This window comes from Leopardus geoffroyi, chromosome C1 (genome assembly GCF_018350155.1).
Source record: "Leopardus geoffroyi isolate Oge1 chromosome C1, O.geoffroyi_Oge1_pat1.0, whole genome shotgun sequence".
Taxonomy (NCBI): domain Eukaryota; kingdom Metazoa; phylum Chordata; class Mammalia; order Carnivora; family Felidae; genus Leopardus; species Leopardus geoffroyi.
In genome coordinates this window covers 45,452,411-45,479,965 of record NC_059328.1, presented here as the reverse complement: position 1 = coordinate 45,479,965, position 27,555 = coordinate 45,452,411, and the positions used below count along the sequence as shown (strand labels likewise).

The window sequence follows — 27,555 nt, the reverse complement described above, 5'->3', positions numbered from 1 at the left end:
TGGTATTGCCTTGTATTTTAAGGAATTTTAATTTACTAAAGCAGAAACCATCCAAAATGAGAATATGAGACAAAATTTCCAAAATTTCATCAAGTTCTCCTGTGATAAATTGCTCTGGTTTATTTCTTGCTGTTAGTGCCTCTGAGAGTTTGTCTCAACATAACCATGAGAGTGTGTATTTTCTATGGCTAAATCGGGTGAGGGGAAGGAGGGGGTGATGATGTATCTAGAAGCTTTACATAAAAATATGTCCCATCTGTAGTAAGTATCAGAGTTCTGATTGATCAGTGGCCAGCTTCATTTGAAAAGTCATCCCTTCATAATATTTTTCTTACTAATTAGGTCACGGTGGTTGATTTTCTTTCCATTCATTAATTCATTCAGACTTTTATGCATAAAACACTTAATGGGGCACCTACTATGGGCCACACATTAGCATTTGGTGCTAATGGCATGTAAGGAAAAATAAGTCGTCACTGACTGAATCCAAGGTGCTTCTGTTATGTTAGAGGAGATCAATCAGAACATAAGGAAATTAACACAGTGTTAATTTATTTAAACACATTTCTGTTAGGGTGACTTACAAAAATTGTGTTGGAGGGGCACCTGGGTGGCTCGGTTGAGAGGCCGACTTTGGCTCAGGTCATGATCTCACAGTCCGTGGGTTCGAGCCCCGCATTGGGCTCTGTGCTGACAGCTCAGAGCCTGGAGTCTGCTTCTGATTCTGTGTCTCCCTCTCTCTCTGCCCCTCCGCTGCTCATGCTCTGTCTCTCTCTCTCTCTCTCAAAAATAAATAAACATTAAAAGAAAATTTTTAAAAAATTGTGTTGGGGCAGAAAGCACAGAGTAGATTTCGGCATGCTTTGGGAAATGGCCTGATGGAAAGCTTCACATCTACATCATTCATTCTTTCATTTCAGTCCCCAGTTAGTTAATACCATGGGTTGTTTATGATGTAGCATTTATCCCTCGTCCTTCACCCGTAATCATTTCTTGCAGCTCTCCTAAGTATTTCTGAAAAATAGAACACACACACAAATCAAAGGCTTTTACTACTATGGTTAATTAACTGGAAACACTGTTATTTTCATGTTTGGCTCATTAACTTGGCACAGTCTGCTTTCTGCTTGTCATGAAATCCCACGTTTAGCTATAGCTCTCCACCCAAGTTATGGAGACTGACACCGAAGGCCATCTTACTCTCCGTCTTCGTGTGCTACCATGACTTTCTTGACTTGGGGTCCCGTCGTTCTGGTGCTCAGTCTTCTATCTTTAAGGAATCCACTTGCTTTATCAGTAGCTGCTGGTCTGCCTTTCAGCGCTTGGGTGAGCCTGTACTACTTATTTTGGAAATCTCAGGCTGCATACTGTGAGGCTTTCCCTTACTTAGCCAGAGGGAAAGTTTATTTCTTTAAGCTCTCAGTTTTCATTGTTCTTTCTTTCTCTTGGATGTCTCCCAGTTTAGGCATTTACATCCAGGCATAGGGTTATTGCTAGCCTCCAATGGAGGCGTTTTTCACCCCAATCTGCTGATTTATTGTCCCTTCAATTCTATTCGTAGCACGTTTGATAAAAACAATAATTGCAATCAATCAGGCTCAAGCTATGTGCCAGAAATTGGCTGGTTGTTTTCTGGACAATGTGTGTAGCCATACCAATCATCCTGAAAAGTAGGCACATTATTATCCTGTTCTAACAGTAAGGAAATAAGACTCAGAGAGGTTAAGTGACTGGTCACAGAGTGAAAAAATAGAGAACCAAGATCAAAACCAAGATCTTTTGATTCTAAGTGTTAGATTTTTCCCAGGGTACAATTTGGCTTTTTCTTGAGGCACATTGCCAGGAATTTGTTAGATATTTAATAGCTGTTTGTTAAGTGAATGCATAAATGAGCATGTGAAATATCCCATATACTTTTTGCTATACTGAAATGCTAAAAATCTCTATTGGCATTTGATAATAGACTTGCTCACAGGCCATAAGCAACTAGAAAAACTGAACAATATACATGATACATCTGTTTAAAGACATTGGACGGTATGGGATTATGCTTCCCAAGAGAAGGTAAACAAATGAGGCGAGGTCCATGGTCAATTCAGCTTCCAACTTGGAGGCATTCTGTGGAACGTGGGACAGGGAGGGGGAACCTAAGGAAAGCTTTGCAGTTTCACTGAATCAGGGAAATAGATAAGCATTTGGGGAGGCCTACGTCGCTTGAATTACGGGGCGGAGTACCACAGAAGAGGGAGGTAAGGCCAGAAAGAGATTCAGAAATATGCTTGGGGGTCCCCTTGAGTCTGGATAAATACCATCCTGTGCAGGTGCAGAGTGCTTCTCTCTGAGGTCAAGCAGACAATATCGGCCAAGGAGGTATAAGCCAAACAATTCCTAAAGCCCACAAAGAGCTGGGAGTTCTGAAGAGCCAGGGTGTGGAGACCTTGCTAGACATCTAGGACATTCCATCGAGACCCAAGAAGGCTCATGCCGCAGTAGCAGAGTAAAGGATAGTCTTACTCTAGACTTACCCGAATAACCTTTAAAAACAAATCTTTTTTTTTTTTTTAATGGAATTCACCTGACTTATTTATGGTGTAATCCTTAATTTTTATACATATTTCTTTTTTTTAATTTTTTAATTTACCGCCAAGTTAGTTAGCATATTAAAAACAAATCTTAAAAGCATGAAGCTGATTCACAAGCAATTAAGTGCCCCACGAAAAGAAACTTTCAGACTCTTTAAAGGAAGATTGTAAAATCCAGATCGTCAGTAATGTAAGACTTATAATGCCCAGCATTCAGTAAAAATTTACTAGACATACAAAGAAACAGAAAAATGTCACCCATAACTGGAAGAAAAGACAATCAGTAGAAATAGGCCCAGAAGTAACAGGGATGATAGAATTAGCAGACGAGGACTCCAGAACTGCTGTCATAAATGTTTGCAGGGATTTAAAGAATTATAGAAACATATATATGAGTCAGTAAATAAAAGATACATAGAGAACCAAATAGAAACTCTAGAGATGAAACATGTTCAAAACTTAAATGAAATTTCACTGGATGGTCTTAATAACAGAACAAAAAACTAGCAAGCTAGAAACTATCTAAGTGGGAGCACATAGAAAAAAAAAGGCACAAGACAAGAACAACAGCAACAAAAAAACCCTACCAAAACCCAGCCTTAATCACCCTGAGAAAATAGTCTAATGTTCATGCAATTAGAAACCCAGATAGGGTGGTAGGTGGTGGTAAAAAAATTACTTAAAGAAATAATTGCCAAAGTTTTTCTAAGTATCGTAACAGGATAAACGCCCACAGGAGTAAAAACCAGCCAGGCACATCATAGTCAGATTGCTGAAAACCAGCAATAAGAAGAAAATTGTAAAAGCAGCCAGAGAAAAAGACACATTAAATACAAAAGAGAAATATCCTGGAACGGCTGCTGAATTCTCAGAAACATACGAGACAGAAGACAGTGGAACAACATCTTTAATGTGCTAAAAGAAATTGTCAGAGTAAATGTCTATATCCAAAAGTAATCTCCTTCAGAACTGGAAGGCAACGAGTCCTGCAGTTTCTGGTCTGACATGTAAAGACCTTGGAAGTTGACACTCCCATTTCACAGCAAGGAAAAAGGTGAAACAACGCAAAGCAGCAACTCTTGTAAGATTGATGAGAGGCTTGAGGTCACAAGCCGCCACCCTGAACATTGGACAGACAGGTGAATACACAGAATCACAGTTGACTTGGAGAGGACGCCCAGGATCAGAAGCCCGCTGCTGGTGTCCACATGCCCCCGCGTCAGCTGGGCTACTGAGAAATGGCAGAGGATTACAACTGCAAGAGTTGTAACCTCAGGCCCTATCTAACAAAGAATCTCTAAGGAAATCCAGAGGCAACAGGGCAGACCAAACTAAAGACATAGGAGGGAAGTTTAGCCTCTGCCTTGGACAGCTACAGCGAACAGGAAACACAGCCTCACTCCTAGCCGGATATGCACTGCACCTCACGCTAAAGGCCCATTTACTCCGTTTCTCTTTACTTGATACATCATGTCTGGCTGTCAACAAAAAATTAGAAGGCACATGAAAAGGCAAAGAACACAATCTGAAAGGGGGAAAGCCACCACCAGAACCAGACTCAGATATGGCAGAGATTTTAGAATTATCAAACTGGAGGAACTTAAAAATAACTTTGATTAGGGGCGCCTGGGTGGTTCAGTCAGTTGAGTGTCCAACTTTGGCTCAGGTCATGAGCTGATGGGTTCAAGCTCATGGGTTCGTGGGTTCAAGCCCTGCGTCAGGTTCTGTGCTGACGGTTCAGAGCCTGGAGCCTGCTTTGGATCCTCTGCTCCCCTCTGTCTGCCCCTCCGCTGCTTTGCTCTCTCTCTGTCTCTCTCAAACAATAAATTTAAAAAGCATTGAAAACTAATGCTGATTAAAATGCCAAGGCCTCTAGTGGAGAAGGTACACAACATGCAAAATTGAAAGGCAAAACAAAGACATTTTCACACATGCACAAGATGAGAGCATATGTCACCTGAGCCTGCATGATGATATATGTTAGACGATGTTCTTCATTTTTTTTAATGTTTATTTTTAATTTTTGAGAGAGCACAAGTAGGGGAGGGACAGAGAGAGGGAGACAGAGGATCCTAAATACGCTCTGTGCTGTCAGCACAGAGCCCTATGTGGCCCTCAGACTCATGAACCATGAGATCATGACCTGAGCCGAAGTTGACGCTCAACCCACTGGGCCACCCAGGCTCCCTGAGGAAGTTCTTCAGTTTGAAGGCAAATGGCACCCGATGGAAGCTGGGATTTACATGATGAAAGCATGGCGTCAGACGTTGTAAATATATGGGCAAATGTACAGTATTTCTTTCTCATTAAAAAAAATCATCCTTAAGAGAGCACTGATTCTTTATTTTAAAAAAAAAATTTTTTTTTTCAACGTTTATTTATTTTTGGGACAGAGAGAGACAGAGCATGAACGGGGGAGGGGCAGAGAGAGAGGGAGACACAGAATCGGAAACAGGCTCCAGGCTCTGAGCCATCAGCCCAGAGCCTGACGTGGGGCTCGAACTCACGGACCGCGAGATCGTGACCTGGCTGAAGTCGGACGCTCAACCGACTGCGCCACCCAGGCGCCCCAAGAGAGCACTGATTCTTTAAAATAAAAAATAATAATAGTATATTGGGAAAGTTATAATATATGCAGAGGTAAAATGTATGATGAGTAAATAAGGGAAAGGGGAAATTAAAATATACTGTTATACAGTAATTCAAAGGGATACATACATCCCTATATTTATGGCATCGTTATTTACAATAGGCAAACTATGGAAGCAGCCCAAGTGTCCATCTATAGAAGAATGGATAAAGAAGATGTGTATATATATATATATATATATATATATATATATATATATATATACACACATATGTGGTGTATATATATGTACATATATATATAATGGAATATTATTCACTATCAAAAGAATGAGATCTTGCCATTTGCGACAACTTGGATGGAGCTAGAGAATATAATGCTTATTAGTGACATAAGCCAGTCAGAGAAAGACAAATACCATACGACTTCACTCATGTGTGGAATTTAAGAAACAAAGACATGAACAAAGAATAAAAAGAGATAAACCAGAAAACAGATTCTTAACTACAGAAAACAGGTTCTTAACTCCCCTTTTATTTTAAAGGGGAGGGGGTGACGGGATGAGTGAAATAGGAGATGGGGATTACAGAGGGCACTTGTGACGAGCAGTGGGTATCGTCTGTAAGTGTTGAATATTGCACACCTGAAATTAATATAACACTGTATGTCAACTACACTGGAATTAAAATAAAAACAAAAGGAAAGTAATAAAAAATAAAATAAATAAAAGACAGGAACGTAAAAAAAGGAAATCCACTGTTACAAGCTTCTTATGTTCCAGGTGAATTAGTTTAATATTATTTGAAGATGGACTGTTTTAAGTTAAAGGTGTGTACTGTAAATCCTAAAGTAGCTAGGAAATAAAAAACAAAATGTTAATTTTAACAAACCAATAAAAAATAAAATCGGTGGCACTAGAAATTATGCAGTTAATCCACCAGAGATCAGGAAAAGAGGATAAAAGAAACAAAAACACAGGTGGGACAAATAGAAAGCAAGATGTTGGCCTTAAACACGACCATATTGATAAGCACATTACATGTAAATGGTAAAAATGTTTCCATACTCAGAAAGAAAATAACCAACTGAAGTTACTGACATATTTTTATAAAATCACATATTCACTGATTGTCACAGTCACACTGACCTAATTTAGCATAGTGTTCAGCAAATTCCTCTAACTAGTCAGGGCTCATTCTGGAAGGTGCTGCGCCAGGATTTAGGAAAGCTAACAGCGATGGGAAATAATACAGGTGAGCGCCGAGTCTCTCCAACAGGGCGCCGGCCAGGAGCAAGGAGATGGAGATCAATGTCAAATTTGGAATAAACGATCCATTACAGGAACAAAGATTGAAAGACTTGTATCTATGTTCTTTCTTATATTTTATGTACCTATTATACAGTTCTTTCTTCCTTTCTTTTTTTGTCTTTTCCTTACGCTTGATATTTTCTATGAGGAGTTTTATTGGTAGTTTTCTTTCTATTGAGTTTTTAGGTTACAGGATTTCCAGGTGGAATTGACTCATGGATTGGGTGGTTGACAGGGCTTTATGTCTCTCCGTATTTGAAAAAGATGAAAGGATCTTTGTATTATGGGGAAGTGATCGTATTATGATTCTATTATTGGTTGGAGTTAAATGTAGCTAAAAACATGAGCACTAAATGGGTAGCTGAAGGTGTGGGCTACGCAGGTCATTTGTGCAATGCATTCAGCTCCCTTCCTGGGTTTCCATGCTCAGGCCTGTAGGACAGGGGTCGGCTTCTGCAGGCAGCACGCCCCAAACTCCCCTGATGGCTGGCGTCCTTCTCTGTTTCACCAGTGGGAGGAAGGTGCATGAGATTATAAAGCAGGAGTAGAATTGGGGAAAAGGGATAGGAAGGGGGAAGGTCATTGCTCTTCTGTGTCTGCTTTCGGCGTTGTCAGGCAGAAACAGGTGGCTGTGAATGGTGGCCGCCTTCAGTAGGTCTAGTAGCAGTAGACCTGGTGGCAATTGATTGCCAGTGACTGTTAAGTTATGGCTTTAGTGGTGTCCGTAGGTAGGGTGGTCCTGGCCGCAGCAGCAGGTGTGGTGGCTACATGTCCTTAGGCGGCTGCAGTGTGGGCCGCAAGTGAGCTCCTGGTCTCTGCTGACACTGCCTCCCTTTTGTGCCTCAAGCTGGTAGGGCGGTTGCAGCTTCCTGCAGTTACTAATCTCTGGGATTACTTACCACCCCCTTTTGGCATCCTTTGCCTTCAAATGCTTTTAGAGCCAGGAGCCTGTATTACCCCTCCCCTTCCCATTTGAAATCACTAGTGTGGTTTTGATATGCCTGAGGAGACCCTGACTGATACAGGGGACATGAGAGATTTTGGCCGACGTAAGCTCCTTGTGGAGAATTTCCTAATATCTCTGCAGCAGGATAGACAATCTGAGAGGTGCTTAGCACACCTCTGTCTTTTTGGCCACGCCTCCTCTGCTCCAGCCTCCCGGACTCCCCCCTCTTTGAGTGTGTTCACATAAATAGCATGTGCCTAGCACTCAAAATGTTAAAGCCGGGATGAATTTATTGGGTACTGAGATGATTTCTATGACCTTAAGTACCCTTCCTAGTCCTAATATTTTAGAATAATGAGTCTACCCTGTAGATTACTGTGAGATGCTAGAGATTTTTTTGAAAGGGATCCATAAATCCATATAGGCATAAGAATTTGTATGCTGCAAAAAATACCTAAGCGGCTCAAAGTATTATTATTTTTTTGACCTAAGTGTATTAGATAGAATTGGCAACATACAAACTAATTTCTGCATTAATGAACACAGCCACTTTTATAACTGCAGTTTTTTTTTTTTCCAACGTTTATTTATTTTTGGGACAGAGAGAGACAGCATGAACGGGGGAGGGGCAGAGAGAGAGGGAGACACAGAATCGGAAACAGGCTCCAGGCTCTGAGCCATCAGCCCAGAGCCCGACGCGGGGCTCGAACTCACGGACCGCGAGATCGTGACCTGGCTGAAGTCGGACACTTAACCGACTGCGCCACCCAGGCGCCCCTATGACTGCAGTTTTAAAAATCAGGAGTTTAATAAATCAGTAATACTATTTTTCTTTTTATGACAAATTCTTTTATGTTTAAAAAGGGGCATATTTACCTGAAAGGGTCGGAAACCACAATACTAGAGTTCTCCATTTCAAACATGACATAGTTTCAAATTCCAGTGCCTCAGTCTTGAAGTTCTAAAGCCTGCAGGTTTAAAGGATGATTTTTCTGGAACGCGTCTTTGATGAACAAGATTTTACTTATTTAAGCTATACTGTTACTAAGCAACACAGACTTAATATGCTCCGGTCATTTGGGAATTCCAGAACAAATGGGCTTTTGTTGGCAAGATAATTAATTTTATGAACAAGTGTAGTTTTGTTGCCTCACTTTAATTCTACCCTAAGAAGAACCTGGGGAGATAAGTTTGAGAGTAGCGGTGAAATGTGACTCTAAGATGAGCTTAAGATACACTCTCTATTTTCCGCCTGTCCGTAGAAGCACTACCGTTTTATGATGTTAGATTACCATGGTCATTTCTGTTATAAAAATGACCAGTGACAACAGATTGTGGTTGAAAGAAGGGAAACTAATGTTTATTGGTGGCCTACAAAGAGTAAGATGCTGAACCAGCAACCCCCTCCCCCCAATTTTATTTAACAGAGGCTCCAAACGTACAATAATATGTCCAAGGCTAGACAGTTAATAGCTAGCAGAGGCAGCATTTAAATAGATGTTTGTTTGGTTAAGAACTAGATTTGACACTGAACGCTGGGGTTTGAATCCCAACTCCACTAATAATTATCTGTGTGACCTTGACATAATCACCAAGTCTAGCTTCAGTTTCCTCATCTGTAAAATGGGAACCATATACTGCCTCTGTCATAGGGGGTTTGAGAGTTAAATGCGATAATGTATGTCACGTGCATTTTGGGGCTAACACCAGGGAACCCATAGCAACTCCATGTTAGCTCCTCCTGTTTTTTTCTCTACCCCATTTTCCTTAAAATGAGAATTAGTAAAACTGATGCTTAGATGTAATTCTGTCACTAAGAACTAAAGGTGTACAACTTTCCAGAAGTCCTTAAATTTCTGACCGTCAGTGTTTCATTTGTGAAATGGAGATAATAATTCTTTTCTAGCCTATTTGCCCATTGTTATGAAAAAATTAGGTGAGATTTAGAATGCAAAAATGCTCTGTGCACAAATGTGAATTGATACACACACACACACACACACACACACACACACACACACACATATATTTTGAGAGCTGCGCTTTCCTTAGAGTCCATTTGTTTTAAGATTAAGGTGTTGCCTTGTTTAAAGTTTTGATTTATTTATGTGTCTCTTTATATAATTTTAAGTGTCCTCAGGAAAGGGTGTGTAAGCTCTGTTTGAAACTCACTGCCGGTTTCAATATTTCTTCCTTTTCCCGGAGAAAGGCTCAACTTAGTAAAGCAAACTGGACACTTTCTCACCATATGTTTGTCCAGACAAAGGAAGGGACCGTAACTGGCAGACTCAAGCTGACGTAGAGGATGTTTCTTGCTATCTTCAACTTGAACTTGTCTCATTTGATAGGACACACTGATTTATGCTGCCAGGTCAGTTCTCTTAGGAAGAAGCCACTTGTCAGTTGCTGCATTTCATTTAGTGAGTTTCCAGGCACCTCGAATCCTTCGTGGAAAGAGGTGAATCGTGGATATAAATATAAAGAGACAAAAATAGCAATTTCCCTTTCCATTGAGTACAGACTATTCAGCATAGCCAAAATGAACTGAGTTAGTAGAAGTTATATTGTCACTATGTTGTCTTTTAAATGATTAATATTAAGCCAGAGGTTATGTTCGCCTTGAAAAGACATGTCTGTATAATCTGCTAATCTTAGAATTCAGAAATTTCTCTTCAATCTATCCTTTTTTTCCTCTACTGTTGCAGCTGGGGTCCCTCATCCTTTTCCACCTGGGCCGTCACCACGTTCTCTTAAATGCCCCTTCTCAAAGTGTCCCAATCCAATCCAGTCCAGTCCAATCCAATCCATTCCAATCCAATGTCCACCTTATTGCTAGAGGGACATTTTTCAGGCACGGATCTGATCATATTGCTTTTTCATTTTCCCCCATTCCTTAAAGGACAAAACCCCACACCTTTTGCATGACCACGCTCACAGGAAATACTACCTTCCTACGTCCCTTCATCACTTAGCATGGCCCCTTAAGGCCAACTAAGATCTTTCACTGATCTCCAAGATTTTAGTCTTTGACAGATGTCTGGAATGCACATATTTCTGTTTTCTTTCCCATTGACACTTTTTTGTTCAGGTTCATGTCATCTGCCTTTCTGGATCACTCCCTGTTATTCTGTAGCCCCTACAGGCAGGGGCCCAGCATCACCGGAGTGCAAGGCACGTGGTCAGGAAGGGGTCAAAACCTTAACTGCCAAAGGGGCACACCGGAACGTAAATGCGTGAAGCCAACCAGGGAGCAATGGCGGCCATGACATAATGCGGAGGTCATGTCTCATCTGCCGGCAAGAGTGGCTGCCTAGGAAAGTGCCTGCTCGTTGCTTCCATGTGGGAATTTGCTGGTGTTGGTGGACCTTCTCATATTTTAAGAGAAGATGCTAATCTGCACATGGTATCTACTGATACATTAATGTTGGCAGCTAGTTCACATTTAAAAATCCCTATTGCTTGGGCTAAACAAGGCTGCAGGTCAGATTTGGCACACAGGTAGAGAGGTTATGATGTCTAAGAAGATGCTCAAGAAATATTTACGAAAAAAATGGATCCAGGACGCGTTTCCTCTCGGGCTCTCGCTCAATCTCTTCCTGCCTTCTGGATTGTGCCCTTTATTTAATCCCCCTTCAAAGTATGGTGTATGTTTTTCTCAGACCTTTCATGCCAGTTGCTCAGATCAATTGAGAACCCACTCTGTTCTAAGCACTCCCGGTGAATTGATAACAAAGAAACATTATCCCTGAATTGGTGGGATAACAAAGTCAGGTAGTTTATGGCAGTGGCAGATAGGAACAATAGTGTGGCAGCTATTTTTTTTTTTTTTTTTTAAAGTAGACTTCACATCCAGCGAGGAGCCCTATGTGGTGCTTGAACTCACGACCCTGAGGTGAGATCAAGACTTGAGCTGAGATCAAGAGTTGGACGCTTAACTGAATGAGCCACCCAGGCACCCCTCCAACTATTTGTAAAAATCTAGCTTCTTCTCTTGATACCATTGTACTTGAAGGATAATTTTAAGTTAAATTGTATGTCAATAATTGAACTGCAAGTGTTTCACATTTTACTAGGGTGTAACTAGATTGTGGGCTCCTCAGTGGCAAGGAGCCCTGATTAAATGGGATTTATACTCAGTGCTCCTACAGATCAGGAGATAGTCATGTATGTAAGTGACAATAAATCCTTACCTACAAGTCGTTTAAAACTCGTCGTTGGTTCATCAGTGGTTGATTTAGTTAGGATGAGAATCCTATTAGTGCAAAATTCATATAACTATCTTGCAAAGTAGGGCTAAGGCTTTTACTTTGTCCATGTGTGCCCTGATGGATGTTAGCTGTGCCCTGTTGACTCTCTTGAGTGGTTATGTTCATAAGCTGTTTCTGCACTTTAAAGTTTCTTTAAAGTGATGCAAGATATAAAAAAGACATTTGGAAGAAATTTTAATGTACAGGCCTCTTAGATTTCTGTGATTTTTTTTTTCTAGTCTTTTACAATCATCTCATTCACTATTAATTTGCAATAATGACTTTTGCCATGCTGTCTTTAAAATGTTTACGTAGCAATCACCTGTATTTTCATATAAACAACAAATCTCTTTATACAAATTCATACTTCAGTAGTTTACACAATATGTAATTGAATTTAGTAATTATTTTTCAGAAATACAATATGTAATTGAATTGAGTAATTATTTTTCAGAAATACAACCAGAATAAACAGTAGGTAACCAAATATAAGTGACTTGCGATCATCATATCACTGATCTGGTGGGAGATAAGTTTCTAGCATGCTGGAGAGACAAGGACAATAGCCCTGGACATTCTCTGTGCCAGGGACATGACTCCATCTTTTGCAAAATGAATAGAAGCTATCAATTCCATCAGATCAGTTAGGTGAAGATTCAGTTAAGTCTACTAGTCAATGGATTCAGGTAGCATTTATTGGGTTCTTTGCAATAATATTTTTTCACCCAATTAAATGTTCAATGGCATTTCCAAGTGCATTTACTTATATTATCAGACTTTACTGGTATCCCTATGAGTGAGACCTTTTTTTTCCTTTTGACAGATGAGGCAGTTTTCACACAGGTTGAAGTGACTTCCCTAAGGACGTATAGCTTGAACTTAATACGAGTGAAGGACTAGAACCCTAGTCCAGTCTGACCCAAGTTCAGGACTCTTTTTGCTCCTTAGTGCTTTCTATCCAAACCAGGCTAAATGAACTCCAAAGACCCGTTTAGCTTTACCATGCTCTGATTCTGTGATATATTAGCAATATCCTGCTTACATCATCCATTCTACAGCTACGAGCTTCTATCCCTCTATGGCTCTGTGGCCACTGGCTTGACGTGGAGGGGAGAAGGAGATTAAGTAGAGGGGCCAATTAGTTTTGGACTGGTTGGTAAATGTTTCACAACATCTTTGAGTTTGTCCCTCTCTCCTTTGATGAATGGCTCTTGCCTCTTTTTGACAGATTGATCTTGAGTGCTGGGTATTTTTCGCTCACCACATTAGCTGCCAGTTTTCCAGGCTATCCCCCCAGGACTGAGATGAGGTGAGAGGTAAGTTGTTTGTAAGTATGACTTGACGGAGCAGTGCAACCAGGCTGAACGTTCAGAAAGCCCTTCTGTGCTCGGAGCCTGCTTTCATGTCTTGGAAATCCTGATTTATTTCAGGACAGGGAAAATCCGAGCCGGCTTGCAGACTGGAAATTAAAATCTTAAAACTATGTACGAAAATCGAATATTCCAAATGGCCTGGTTTAAACATCACCCTGCCTCGTTGATCAAATGTAAAAGTTCTTGAAAAGAAGCAGGGGGATTTATGACTGGGTGTAGGACTGGGGAAAGGCTTGGCGAATATTTATGGGTAACTTCAAGGAGTTCCACTGACTGTACCTTAGTCTGCTTTTGTACCTTTAAGTTTCTGCTTTGGAGATTTCAAGCCTGCAAATGCTTATGGATTGAAAAATATTTTGGTTTGGCTGTATTCTGTGAACTTCTGAATTTTGGGGGGCAGGAGAGCATATGTATTTATTTGGACACATTTATCATACTGTACGTAAGTATGTATGCGTGTGTTTTTATTCCTTTCGATTTATGTCTTTGATTTTCTTGAGGACAGGGCCTTTGCTTTAACTATCTCTGTGCCCCCAGACCTCATATCGTTTTGGAAAGTGGGAGGTACCCCATAAATACTCTGCTGGTTCCTATTGTCTCACTAACTTGTGTTGAGCACCTCTTTGAGCTAGGTCCTGTGCTAATGGCTGCGGGAGGCAGACAGACAAATGGAGAGAGTAGGAGCTTTCAAAAAGAACTTTACTTTAAAATCTTACGAGATCATAATTGAAAAGGCAATGCATAAAAATAGCTAGCCTTACAACTGAACTCTTCTTTTGCGCCCTTCAGTTACCACTAGGGCAGGTAGGGCCACACGTGTGGCCCATTTCATATACTTATTCAGGTATATTAGGAAGAGGCAGGGAAGGCAATTTGAGTTTTGTTCTCCTTTTGGCTGGTGAAGAACAAGATGAACACGTACAATGCTGGCTGGCAGAAGGGTTGGTAACAGGAATGTAAAAAGGCCATCAGTAAACTCTAGGACAGTTATAGGTATTTCCACGTAAGTTATCTTATTTAATCCTTGTAATGTTTCATAGGATTGGCATTATTACTCACAGGTATTAAAATACTGTTCTTCTTAGAAGCCTTTCTGCCATTTCAGTCTGTCAGACACTCCTCATATTCAGGAGCCCGCTCCAATGACCACTCCTCTGTGATTCCTTTTCCTGGCCGGATTCACAGGCTCCTTCTTTTCTGCTCCCTTACGGCTTTGTGTATTCCTCCAACTCGGCAGGAAGCAATGGCATCGCATGAGGAGCCCTGCTGTCTGTTGGACTGCAGGCTCCCCAAAGCTGTCACTCCCCTGTCACACAGATAACGCTTTCACCCATCTGCTTGCTCAGCCTGGGACTCCTGGCGCCTTCCCGGCCACCTTTGCTACCTTTCCATTCCCCATCAATGAGCCACCACGTCCTCTGCATTTACCCCTGCCCCCCCACCCCATGCTTCCTAACTCCTCTGGCCTGCACTGCAGTCACTGTAGTGACTTTCCAGGCTTTCTTTCCAGGCTCTGGGGACAGCCCTCTTCCTCCCTAGTCTATTGCTCCTGCTCTCGTGGCTCATGTCATTGCCCTGTGGTCCAGTAACCATTCAGTAAATTCCCACTGCAGTGAAAATAAGCCCGAAGATTGGAAGGCCACTTACAAGACCCCACGTGACCCGGCTCCTCCCCCAACCCCAGCCCCCTCTTGTATCCTTACCCTCTGTTGTCAAAGAGCTTAGCCTTTTCTTTGCCAAGTGCTTTCCTTTCTCCTTTTTTTTTTTTTTTAAAGTTTATTTATTTATTTTGAGAAAGAGAGAGTGCACTGGTAAGGGGAAGAGAGAGGAGTGGAGAGAGAGGGAATCCTAAGCAGGTTCTGCATTGTCACTGCAGAGCCCTGCATGGGGGTTGAACTCACGAACCAGGAGATCCTGACCTGAGCCGCAATCAAAAGTCGGAAGCTTAACTGACCTAGCCAGCCAGGTGTCCTGCCAAGTGCTTTTCCGCCTCGTGCTCCTGCCTCTGCCTAGAATGGTCTCTCTGCCCAAGCTAGCTCCTGCTTGCCCTTGAGGTCTTAGCTCAAATGTGGCATGCACGGAGCGGGCTTTACTGAGTGTCTGATTTTCAGAGGATGATATTTCTTTTCCTTTATGGCGTCCTTCAGAACTTACATGTATGTGTGTATGTATTTGCTTAATGTCTACGTCCTCTCCTGGAATTCAAGATTTGTCGGGACGAGATACATCCGTTCGATTTTTTTCACTGTTACAATCCAGTACTAAGTTAGTGCCTGAGAGTAGAGAGGGCAGTTACTAAATATTTAATAAAAATCAAATAAATGAATAAGTGGATAAAAACAAAAGTCTTAAAATATGACTATCACCGCAGTACTATTGAATGGGCCCCTTATTTTTGTTTAGTGTCTGTCTCCCGAGTAAAGGTAACCAAAACATGTTTTTTAAAATTCCCACTGGGCGGGGCGGGAGGGGGGGGCACCTGGGTGGCTCAGTTGTTAAGCGTCTGACATTGGCTCAGGTTATGATTTCACAGTATGTGGGTTCGAGCTGCACATTGGGCTTTGTGCTGACAGGTCAGAGCCTGGAGCCTGCTTTGGATTCTCTTTCTCCCTCTCTCTCTGCCCCTCCCCTGCTCTCTCTCTCTCTCTCTCTCAAAAATGAATAAATACTACAAAAATAAATAAAAATTCCCATTGGTTGTAAATTTCCTTTGATTCTCACCCCTCCCCCCCACCAAACCGAATTTGGAAGGTGCCAACTGCCCCATTTATGAGAAGCATCCATCTGAAAATGTCCCACCTCCTATCCATGCACCTGTTAGTGGTCTTTCCCTGCACTTACCTGCCCCCCCACCCCCATCCCAAATGGCGGCAGGGCTCTTCACTTTGGTGAGGGCTGTTGAGCAAGCCATTTTAGCCGCATTTCATAATGAGGAGACTGAGGCAAAGAGGAAATGAAATCACGTGGCTGAGCTAAACCACGGCCCCCAAGGCATGTGTCGGAGAAGATGGATGAAATGGCCAGGGAAAGTGGAGAGGGATTCAAACCACGCGCCTCACCCAGGCTGGCGGCGAGGCCTATGGCAGGTAACCACACTCAGAATCCTGCACTTGGTTTGAAGGGCCCTGGTGTTCTGAGAAGGGAGCCCAGACACTGCCAGCTTCGTGCCAAGAAAGAAGTTCTCGCTCGGAATGTTTTCCCGACAACATTTTTTATTTGAAAGAAACCTAGCCAAATGAAAACACACGCATGGGGTTTCTTCTCGTGCGTTTCTCTGCCTGTATCTATATTTCTTTTGTGTTCTTGACCACCCTGACAGTATAGTTTTTATTTTGAGGAGATTTTTAAATAATTTCCCTGTAAATCATTCATCTTCTTGTCCTGAGGTAGACTGAATTTTCACCTTTTCCAGCCAGTCTTAATGTAGCAGAAACAGTCAGAGGTGCTGCTGTGCCTTTAGGTGCTGGGGCAGACAGCAGAGTTGGAGCAGGTGGGCCGAGCCAATAAAGTACAGCTGGGAAACCAGAAATGGCAGAGAAATTTCCCCAAGTTGCCCTGTGCTGGAGCCTGGCCATACTCTCCTGTGAAACCTGGCCAGTCTCTGGTTTCCTTCCCACTTCCCTCCTGGGCTTGAGACGCGGCTCCCATCTTGGACCTTCCTTGTTCCCTGTTGTAGTCCCTCTTTGCCCACATTGAATGCTGCCTCCCACGCAGAGGTCAGGGTCATCACTGAGCTCATTCCTGCTTCTTGCACTGGCTAAAGAGCATCAGATTTACAACGGTGCCCTCCCCCATCTCCACCGTGAGTGCTCCCTTTTGCAAGGAATGCAGGACAGAGATCTGTCTGAAGGTAAGCAAGACATCTTTTGTGGTCCTGAAAAGTCCAGGACAACTCTTTCTGACTTGCTTTCTGTTTATTTCATTGTGCCAAACATGAGTCCATGGAATCCACTTGTGACTTGAGTTCCAGATTGTCTTCCTGGAAGTTATCTCTGAGAATATCATTCAGATGACTTCTGAACACTATTTCCTAGGCCCTGAATGGCCCTCTTGAGAGTTTTCCTGCCATTACACCTTCCTCTCAGGTCAATTCGAATTGTACCTCTTCCACCCTGGAGCCTTGTCTGAGGACATTAGGGGAAGGAGTCCGTGCCCTAGCACAGCGATTTCCAGGTTCCAATTCTAAGTTACTTACCTGCTAGCTGTGCAACATAGAACTATTCGAGTCATCTGTGCCTCAGTTGTCTCATCTGTTAACATGGTAACAACATTAGTATCTATTTTGTAAGACTGTTGAGATTTACTGAGTTAAGTGGTTAGAATGGTTAAGGGCTCGATATCATCCTCTTTATACAATCAAGCTAGTTCAGACTTCATAATAATCCATAGAGCTTTCGTTCACTCCTCAAGTAAATAATTTCAGGATTACTTGGTGCCGGTCATTCTACCAGGCACTGCTCACAACCTGGGATGCTGTGTTCACCGCATTGTACGTCTGCTTCCTGTCCTTGCTCTTAGGTCTAGAGACGGTGAAGGAAGAAACTTTCTTTCTGAAGATGCCACATGGTCGTTTCCTAGTGAACACACGATGGATTGAGTTAATTTTTTCTCTGGATTAAAGGAGTGTCATGGAGACGGGCCTGAGGGATCCCTGTTTTACCATTTGATCATACCTGATCTCATAGGAGATATGTTCACAGCATCGTCACGATGACCATTACCACCACTGGCACCTCCTTCACTGCAACGAGCACCATTATGTGCACCGTTGTCACCGTCCCTGCTGTCATTATCGCCACCATCATGGCCATGATGTCACTACCAACGTGGCCACCATCATCACCATGAACGTATATATAATAATGATTATAGTAATAACAAAATGAGAGAGAGAGAGAGAGAGAGAGAGAGAGAATCCCAAGCAGGCTGCATGCTCAGAATGGAGCCCAATGTGGGGCTCGATCCCACAACCTGGATCATGACCTGAGCCGAAATCAAGAGTCAGACACTTAACCAACTGAGCCACCCAGGTGCCCCTGGGACAGCTTTCTCCTATAACTTCAGTTCTTTCCTAGTTCTAGAAACTGTTCCCTCCTCTTTCGTCTTCTGACCTAAATAGCAACAGCTCGGAGCTGTGGCTAGACGTTGTATGTTATCTCCTGGCACTCCCTTCAGTCCTGCTCACACCTCTGAGAGGAGTCCTGTAATTAAATACTTTTCAGTTATCTCTGAGTACGCCACCTGTTTCCTGCCTAGGCCCTGAATGATGTGATACAATACAAAATGTAATATATAATTCCTGAAAACAGGAATGGAGGAAGAAAAAGAAGGAAAAAAAAATGAAAGAAAGAAGAAAGGAAAGGAAGGGGAATAAACTCAGATTTCGAACACCAAAATAAGATCACTATTGTAATTTTGGTGCGTTTACCTTCAGTTTTTTGTTTTCTATGCAGTTTTTAATGTAGCTGTTCCTGTGATATACCGGTATTTATGCTTCCTACTTTCTTCACTTTATTACATTCTTCTATCATTTTTTATCATTGCTTTGTTCTCATGACTATTATTTTTAATGACTGGATAATACTCTGTGGAGAGTCCTTTTATTTTTTTCCTTGGTTACAAATGATGCATTTTCCATATTTCAGTTGTACTTAAATAAATTCCCTGAGGTATGATTTTTGGGTCAAAGGAAATGAATAGTTTTTGACTTGCAATATTATTCCCAAATTTCAGATCAAGGGATTTTATTTTAGAAGTTAGTATCAACTTCAGTTCTTAAAGGGGAGATGTAAGACGCTTATATTTCCTTTTATAATTGGTTTTGTGTCATACGGTGTTTGCTTTCATGTAGTTTTTTGTTGGTATTTCTCCATCATTTTTTTTCAAATGTCAGATTCAGCACTAAGCTAGCTTTTATGACTTGTAAGGTGAACGTTCTTGTTTCTTACTCTAATAGTGCCTTTCCTAAATTTTTTTGCAGTCAAAATGCATGTTGGTGATATTTGGTTCACCATGGGCTTTTGTTGCATTAATTTTTACTTTTTTTTTTTTTTTAATTTTTTTTTTTCAACGTTTATTTATTTTTGGGACAGAGAGAGACAGAGCATGAACGGGGGAGGGGCAGAGAGAGAGGGAGACACAGAATCGGAAACAGGCTCCAGGCTCTGAGCCATCAGCCCAGAGCCTGACGCGGGGCTCGAACTCCCGGACCGCGAGATCGTGACCTGGCTGAAGTCGGACGCTTAACCGACTGCGCCACTCAGGCGCCCCAATTTTTACTTTTTGAAATATTGCTTTACAGTGTTATTTTTATCTTGATAACTGGGTGTTTGGGCATCCCGTTAGAGTTTGCTCCTGAGGCGAGTGTCTCACTCTTCTTACCCTCATCCTGGCCCTGGGGCTCACCTCTTGTTCATTTTGGCACCTCTAGTCCTTAGCATGGCGTCAGCACCTGGAAGGCGTATGGTACCTCTTGTTTGCTTGTTGATGTGATTTATTATGCTATGTCTTACATATGGAGCATTTTGAAAGAGGAACTCTCTAGCTGATTGGCATGAATCACTTCCCTGTCCATAGAAACAGACTTTCCCATGCCCTCGGCTGCCCACTGTCTGGGTAAATGAAGCATTTCTGAAATGAAGGCTTTTGTAAATGTGCCTGAGAGCACTCTGTTTGATTATCCATTTCATTATGATTGCTTTCCCTTACACAAATACTATCTAAATATTATGGTGAGAAATAAAAACAAAACAAAAATACTGGAAGATGAAAAAGGAAAACCAACAATCCACTCTTCTTTCTCCAGGATTAAGCGTTGAGCAAAAGTATAAAACAATTACAGTTTCATCTAATTGAGTGCAGCTGTGAAAATACCCTAGCACACTGGGATACCGGTGTCCCCTTCATCCCGCCCTATGAACATCTTGATATCTGGGTTTGTTTCACTTTAGCCCAAGGCAAGGTGTATGCAGGAAGAATGAAACCATGCCTACTGGTTGGGGGAAAGGGATATATCTTTTCATAATAGTCAAACTGGAGCTTAAGCCCATGGGATTCGATTATTTCGAGGTTCTGATTTCCAGAACTCCCTCGTCAAGAGGAAAAGGGCCATCTGGTGTTCAAATAGACTAGTGAAGGTCAAAGCAATGGTCTGCTTTCTAGGCTTCCTCTCCTTTCTGGGGGATGGGAACTTTATGTTTGTTGGTCAGTGTGTGTCAGATACTTGAAATTTGTTGTGGTTTCACAGCACGTGGATGGCGAAGTTGGTTAAGCGTCTGACTCTTGGTTTCGGCTCAGGTCATGATCTCATGGCTCACGGGATCAAGCCCTGAATCAGGCTTCACGCTGACAGTGCAGGGCCTGTTTGGGTTTCTCTCTCTCTCTGCCCCTCCCCTGCTCGTGCTCCTTCTCTCTTAAAAAAAATAAGTAAACTTAAAAAAAATTGTTGTGATTTCATTTTATCCTTGGAAATATGTGTTTTATCTGCATTCTTTAGATGAAGAGATAAGGCTTTAGGCTGGTTGATGGCTGAAGGCTAAATACCTTCTCAAATGAATGGTGTGGAATTTGGGATTTGGACCTGCATGGCTTGACTCTGAAGTCCATGATTTTTCTATGACATTATGCTGCATAACCCACTATTATCCACAGGGCCCCTTGGAATCCAGTCTCTCTACCTTTTCCCCATACTTTTGTCTCTTACCCACGTTCTAAATCTCCAACTTCCCCTCTACTGGTATGCTCTCAGCTGCCCCATTCTCTTTGCTCATCATCGGCCTCTCTCAGCAGTGGCCTCCCTTCTAGTCTGAGATTCTGTTTTATAGCCATGGATATTTAAGACAGAGAGATATCACCGGAAAGAACCTCTACAAAGGGAGGAGCACATTAATCTTGTTTTTTCGTAATATCCCAGCACTCTAGAAGAGTACTTGGTAAATAAGGTGCCAAATAACAATGCACTAAATATACCAATTTTCAAAAACACACACAAGGACCTTGAATCTTCAAATTTTATTTAGTTAAAAAAATGTTTTTTTAAGTTTATTTATTTTAAGAGAGAGAATGAGAGTGCAAGTAGGAAAGAGGCAGAGAGAGAGAATCCCAGGCAGAATTTGTGCTGTCAGTGAGGAGCCCAACACGGGTCTCCATCTCATGAACTGTGAGATCATGACCTGAGCCGAAATCAAGAGTCTGATGCTTAATCAACCCCAGGTGCCCCTAAAATTTTATTTGATGAATTATTATATCAATATCATAAATTACATTTTTACTATAATGCTTGTTAGTGTTTTCTTAGATTCTTTTTTTTTTTTTTTTTTAAATTTTTTTTTTCAATGTTTATTTATTTTTGGGACAGAGAGAGACAGAGCATGAACAGGGGAGGGTCAGAGAGAGAAGGAGACACAGAATCAGAAACAGGCTCCAGGCTCCGAGCCATCAACCCAGAGCCTGACGCGGGGCTCGAACTCACGGACCGCGAGATCGTGACCTGGCTGAAGTCGGACGCTTAACCGACTGCGCCACCCAGGCGCCCCAGTGTTTTCTTAGATTCTGATGGTATATTAGTTCATAGAGTCTTGGTTTTTCAGCTGCTACAGTGTTTCTTTAAAAAATACAATAGGGTCACCTGGGTGGCTCAGTCAGTTGAACGTTTGACTCAACTTCAGCTCAGGTCATGATCCCAATGTTGTGGGATCAAGCCGTGCATTAGGCTCTGCTCTGAGTGTGGAACCTGCTTGGAATTCACTCTCTCTCTCTCTCTCTCTCTCTCTCTCTCTCTCTCTTTCTCTCTCTCTCAAAACATTTTTAAAATACACTAAAAAGTTAAAAATACCATATTATCCAATAATTCCACCTCTGGGTATTTATCTGAAGGAAATGTAAAAACTAACTCAGAAAGATACCTGCAATTCCATGTTCACTGCAGCATTATTCATAATAGCCAAGGCATGGAAACAACCCAAGTGTCCCGTGACAGATGAATGGATAAAGAAAACGTGGTACGTATGTGTATGTACACACACACACACACACACACACACACACACACACCATAGAATACTGTTCAGCCATAAAAAAGAAACTCCTGCCATTTGCAACAACATGGAGTGACCTTGAGGGCATTATGCTAAGTGAAATAAGTCAGATAGAGGGAGACAAATACTATGTTTGTATGTAGAATCTAAATAACCCCCTCCCCCAAACAAACACACAAAACCCCTGAGATCATAGGTACAGAGAATAGATTGGTGGTTACCAGAGGTGGGAGGTGGAGGGTAGGCAAAAGGTAAAGGGGGTCAAAAGGTAGAAACTTCTAGGTATAAAATAAATAAGTCCTGGGGTTGTAGTGTTCAACTTAGTGACTATAGTTAATAATGCTGTATTGAATATTTGGAAGTTGCTGAGATCTTAAAAGTTCTTACCATAAGAACAAAAATGTGTAATTATGTATAGTGATAGATGTTACCGTGACTTATTGTGGTGATCATTTCACAATATATACATATATTGAATCATTATGTTGTATACCTGAAACTTCTATAATGTATGTCATCTGCATCTCAATGAAAGAAAGAAGACCCTTCCTGATGGGATTATGAGTAAAGGCAGCAGCCACCTGGGGTGACTGTGATAAAGGCACTGTTACACCCACAAAGCAGTGCTCGTTCCATAAGAGCACCGGAGGAACCCTATTTGGCCTCTACTGAAAGCAGTTCTGGGAGATCATAGTAAGCAAACTCGTTTGTGGGGTAAATGATAGAGAAGCAAACTTCTGCTTACTGTGAGAAAGAGCTTTGCAGCAACTAGAGCTTGCCCAAAGATGGAATGGGCCAATATAGAGAGCATTGAGCTTCCTGTCTTCAAAATTATTTAAGGAAAGCCCACATAGACATTTGTTAGGATACCTAGAGTCCCTAGCTCGTGGGTTCAAAGAATCCCCTCACCTCCAAAATACAAAAAAAAGTCGACAGGTGGAGAAAGAAAACTTTAAAAAAAAATGTTTATTTATTTGTTTAGAGACAGAGACACAGAGAGAGAGAGAATGCATACAAGCAGGGGGAGAGGCAGAGAGAGAGAGAATCCTAAGCAGGCTCTGTGCTGTTAGCGTGCAGCTGGACACATGGGGCTCGATCTCACAAACTGTGAGATCATGACCTGAGCTGGTCAAGAGTCAGATGCTTAACTGATTGTTTAAAAAGGATTGGTCCCGTGGATCTTGTCTCTATTGGGACTTAGCATCTATGTGAGGTCTGGCATGGACCACTGAGTCTAAAGCTCTGAATTTGGAATCAGAAGTCCTGGATTCTTCACAAAACACTGGCCAGCTGTTTGACCTTGGACAAGTCCCTGAGCCTGACTTTTCTTACTTAAAATGAGATAATTGAGACACCTGAAGAATATCCCAGGTTTCTTTGAACTGTAAAATTGTTCATCTGTGGTAGTGTGTGCTTATAATTAGGGAGAATTGATACTCTCAGAGAGGGTCTGTATCAGCTTTGGGAGATAATAATGTTAAACAGCCTCCTGCCAATGGATTCCCTTCACACACATCTCAGAGCCAGGTCAGTGGTGGTGGTGGCTATTTCCATCTTTTCATGCCCGAGAGATTCCTTGAACAGAGCCTTGCGTCTTCTGTCCTAGGGACATGTTTGTGTGGAAGCGTGACTTGTGGGCTTTGAACCAAGCCCAGAGGAATGTTTCAGGTTTGCTCTTGGCAAAGTCCTTCTTTCCTTGCTCCCTAATGAAGGATTCGAAGGCTAAGAGAGGCCTCACGTGGCTCTTCTTGGCTGTTGCCTCCCTCTTTAAACAATGGCTGGATGCGTTCTGTAGGAAGAAAAGGAAACATATGGATTGAATTTCCCCCAAGTGCACTGTGGCCCAGGAGTAGATTGGAGGCCGGGTGTGGGGGTGAGTAGAGAGGAAGGCTTTGGCACAGCACACCGGGGAACTTTGTGAAACCTGGGTCCCATGAGAAGTGGTGGGGTGGGGACAGGGGGTCAATAACTAGCTGTGGCCAGGTGTGCTCCAAACTGGCTGTAGTGGGACAGCCCTTTATCGGGGACCTTGGGAAATGGAGGAGTAAGTGGAATGATATTATAATGGGAAAAGGGGCAGGTGTGGTTGTCAAGTCAGGCAGAGGCATCCAAAGTTTCTGGAGAGTCCTTAAGGGTCTGAATGTCGAGGGATCCTTCCTGAGGAAGCCAGGTCTGGCTGTATCCCATGCCTTGTACAATGGGATTGAATGTTTGGAATTTAGTTAAGTTTAGTCAGAAAAGCATTAGACAATGTGTATGAATCCTACATCCCTTGCCAAATTACTTAGGACTTATCAAATGGAGAGTCATGATGGGGCCTCTCTCGTTGGCATTGTAGATACATTTGCAGATGGCAGGTTGGACAGCAAGAAGGGGCGAATTTGGGTCGTTGAGGAGTTAGAAGTGCATCCTTGTGCTTTTGTACATGTGCTTCCATTTATAAAGACCTCTCATCCTTCTCTCTCTTTGCAACCAATCATGCCTGCCCCTTCCATGCCTGAGCTTCCTGCCATGGTATCCACACTAGCAAGATTATGATCCCCAGGATGGACAAGACATGTAAACCTCCCTTGCCACGTGAACACAAGGTTTGGGAATAATCTCTACCTTTACATGTGCATCCCTTATTCCAGATACCCATAAGCACGGTGTTATGCTCTCTCTCTTAATATTTGAAGTTTAGTTATTTTGAGAGAGAGAGAAAGACAGAAAATCCCAAGTGGGCTCTGTGCTAACATGAACTCATGAACCATGAAATCATGACCTGACCTGAAATCAACAGTTCGACACTAAACCCACTGAGCCACCCAGGCGGCCTCTTGATTCTGAGCCTGGGTGCTTGTTTCTGTCCTACTGGTTGAGAGTGAAATTCTAAAAACTGAGTAGTTGTCTGTTGGCCTGATGCTGTCTCAGTACTCATCACTCCTTTCCCGTGGGGAACCTTATGCCTGACTTCTGTCATCTATTTTATTTTATTATTTTATTAAAAATGTTTATTTATTTTGAGAGTGAGAGAGAGTGGGAGGGGGCAGAGAGAGACAGAGAGAGAGATGAAAGAGAGAATTCCAGGCAGGCTCCACACTGTCAGCATGGAGCCTGAAGCAGGGCTCAAACTCACAAACCTTGAGATCATGACCTGAGCCAAGATCAAGAGTTAGACGCTTAACCAACTGAACCACCAGGTGCCCCCATCATCGTTTTTAGAATGAACCTTTTTAGTTTACATGTGGCACCAAGAGCACTAAATGCCCTGAAACCTGAATGATAGACCTCACCTCACTTCTTTGTATTCAGATTCTCCTTGGTCTTAGACTAGATTATAGTGAATCTTCCCCATCTTCCTTCGACTTGGTTTTTAATTCTCAGTTCTAATGGAGAAGAAGCTGACTCTGTTGGCCATAGTCTTCTTCCTCAGGTCCTAACTTTGTTTTGGTCTGGCTTCATTCCTTCTCAGTGAAGAGAGTGCCCAACGAACCATGTCATCAATGAACTCATCTTTGAGACTTACTAATATTACTTGTCCTGTGAAGTCTGTGCTTCCTCATTAGCAAAAACTTGGTGGCTTCATTTCATATGCTTCATATATCTATTCTGCATTTATTATATTGTATTATAATTACCTGTGAACTTCACAGGGCGGTGACTAGGTATACTTGAAAATTGAATGATTTTAGTGAAACAGTCCTATTTTCATTCCTTCTTATCTATTAGAGTATACGGCAAGACGGAGGAACTCAAAAAGTTTCTTGAGTGGGTGAAATATTTAGTTCAGTGCCCTACCCTTCCAGATGAGAAAACTGACTCTCAAAGAAGTTCAATGACTTAAACAGACCCTCAGTGAAATCTTTGAGGACAAAGACCATGTCTGATTTATCTTTGCACTTCCGATGCCCAGCCCAGCTTCTGGCACACATTAGACAGTCAATGTATATGCGTCATATTGAGTTGGAAAAGAATCCCGGAGACCACAAATCTAGTTAGTGGCAAGGTTAGGGCTGTAAACAAGTATCCTGACTTTTAAACCCTTGGCCTATAGTCAGATTAAATAAAAGCAAAGATGCTTAAGGTGTGTGTGTGTATATACACACACACACACACACACACACACACACACACATATATGTACATATATACATATATATGTATACACACACACACACACATACATTTTTTTTTAAAGGTGACATGACAACATCTCTTAAATTTTAGTCTTGGCAGATAGCTCTTATCTATTTTTCCTTTTTACCGGATATCCTTCTTTACTGTCCTGTCCAAATCATGCAACACTTAAAATATGTGGTTGGCTTAACACTGAGAAAACCATTTCCTTTCTTTCTGATAAATATTCCAGATTTTGAAAAATATCAAGCCTACAATGAGATTTATTCACGAGAGGGCATATACAAAGAGTAAAGGTTTCTCATGTCTCCTGGATGATTATTTCTGAAAGTACTAGATGTACACAGTTGCTGAGAAATGCCTCAGGTGAGCAGAGTTAAATGCCATGGTGAGAGGTGCTGGCCTAGCAATGAACCATCAAAAACCAAGGGTGGATTATTTTGCTATATCTCCTCCTGTACACCAGAGGGCTCTGTGCAAATTGTGGCTGCCTGTTTTCTTCCTGTAGATCGAAGGGCTAGTTAAGAGACTGTCAGTCTTTTCCTGTAAAGGGCCAGTAACTGTCTTAGGTTTTGCCAGCCACATGATCTAGGTTGCACTGCTCAACTCTGCTGTGTGAAAATAGCCATAGGCCATGTGTAAATGAATAAGCATGGCTGTGTTCTAATAAAATCTTATCTGACCTTTGATTTTACACTATTTTTATGTATCACAAAACAGTATTAGAAAAATCTTAAAACCATTTAAAAATGTGAGAATCATTCTTATCTCACAGATTATATAAAAATAAGACAGATTTGATTGGGGGCTGTATTTGATGATCTCAGGCCCAGTTGATGATGATAATGATAATATAATAATAATAATAATAATAATAATAATAATAGTAGTAGTAGTAACAAGTATTTCCAGTGTCTGATACCTATTATGTGGCAAGCACTATATACATTTTACCACCCGTTTAAAAAAATAAACTTTTGGGGCGCCTGGGTGGCTCAGTCGGTGAAGCGGCCGACTTCGGCTCAGGTCATGATCTCGCGGTCCGTGAGTACAAGCCCCGCGTCGGGCTCTGTGCTGACAGCTCAGAGCCTGGAGCCTGTTTCAGCTTCTGTGTCTCCCTCTCTCTGACCCTCCCCCGTTCATGCTCTGTCTCTCTCTGTCTCAAAAATAAATAAATGTTAAAAAAAAATAAAAAAAAAATAAAATAAAAAAATAAACTTTTGTCTCTTGGAATCACCCATTTTTCAGATGAGGAGACAAAGGCTCAGAGAGGTTAGTTTGTTCAATGTCACAAATTTAGTAAGTAGAAGAACTAAGAATGAAGTCCATATCTGTTAGTCTTAGAATGGTGGTC

At 41.9% G+C, this 27,555-nt stretch overlaps 1 long non-coding RNA gene across 2 annotated transcripts in view; it reads left to right on the top strand.

Moving 5' to 3' along the window:
• Positions 1 to 27,555, top strand: part of LOC123597956 — a 117,785-nt gene that overhangs the window by 24,276 nt on the left and 65,954 nt on the right. For both annotated transcript variants that reach the window (XR_006712324.1, XR_006712325.1), the window contains exon 2: positions 12,903 to 12,990. This is a non-coding gene — a long non-coding RNA (uncharacterized LOC123597956). The remainder of the gene's footprint in view (positions 1 to 12,902; positions 12,991 to 27,555) is intronic.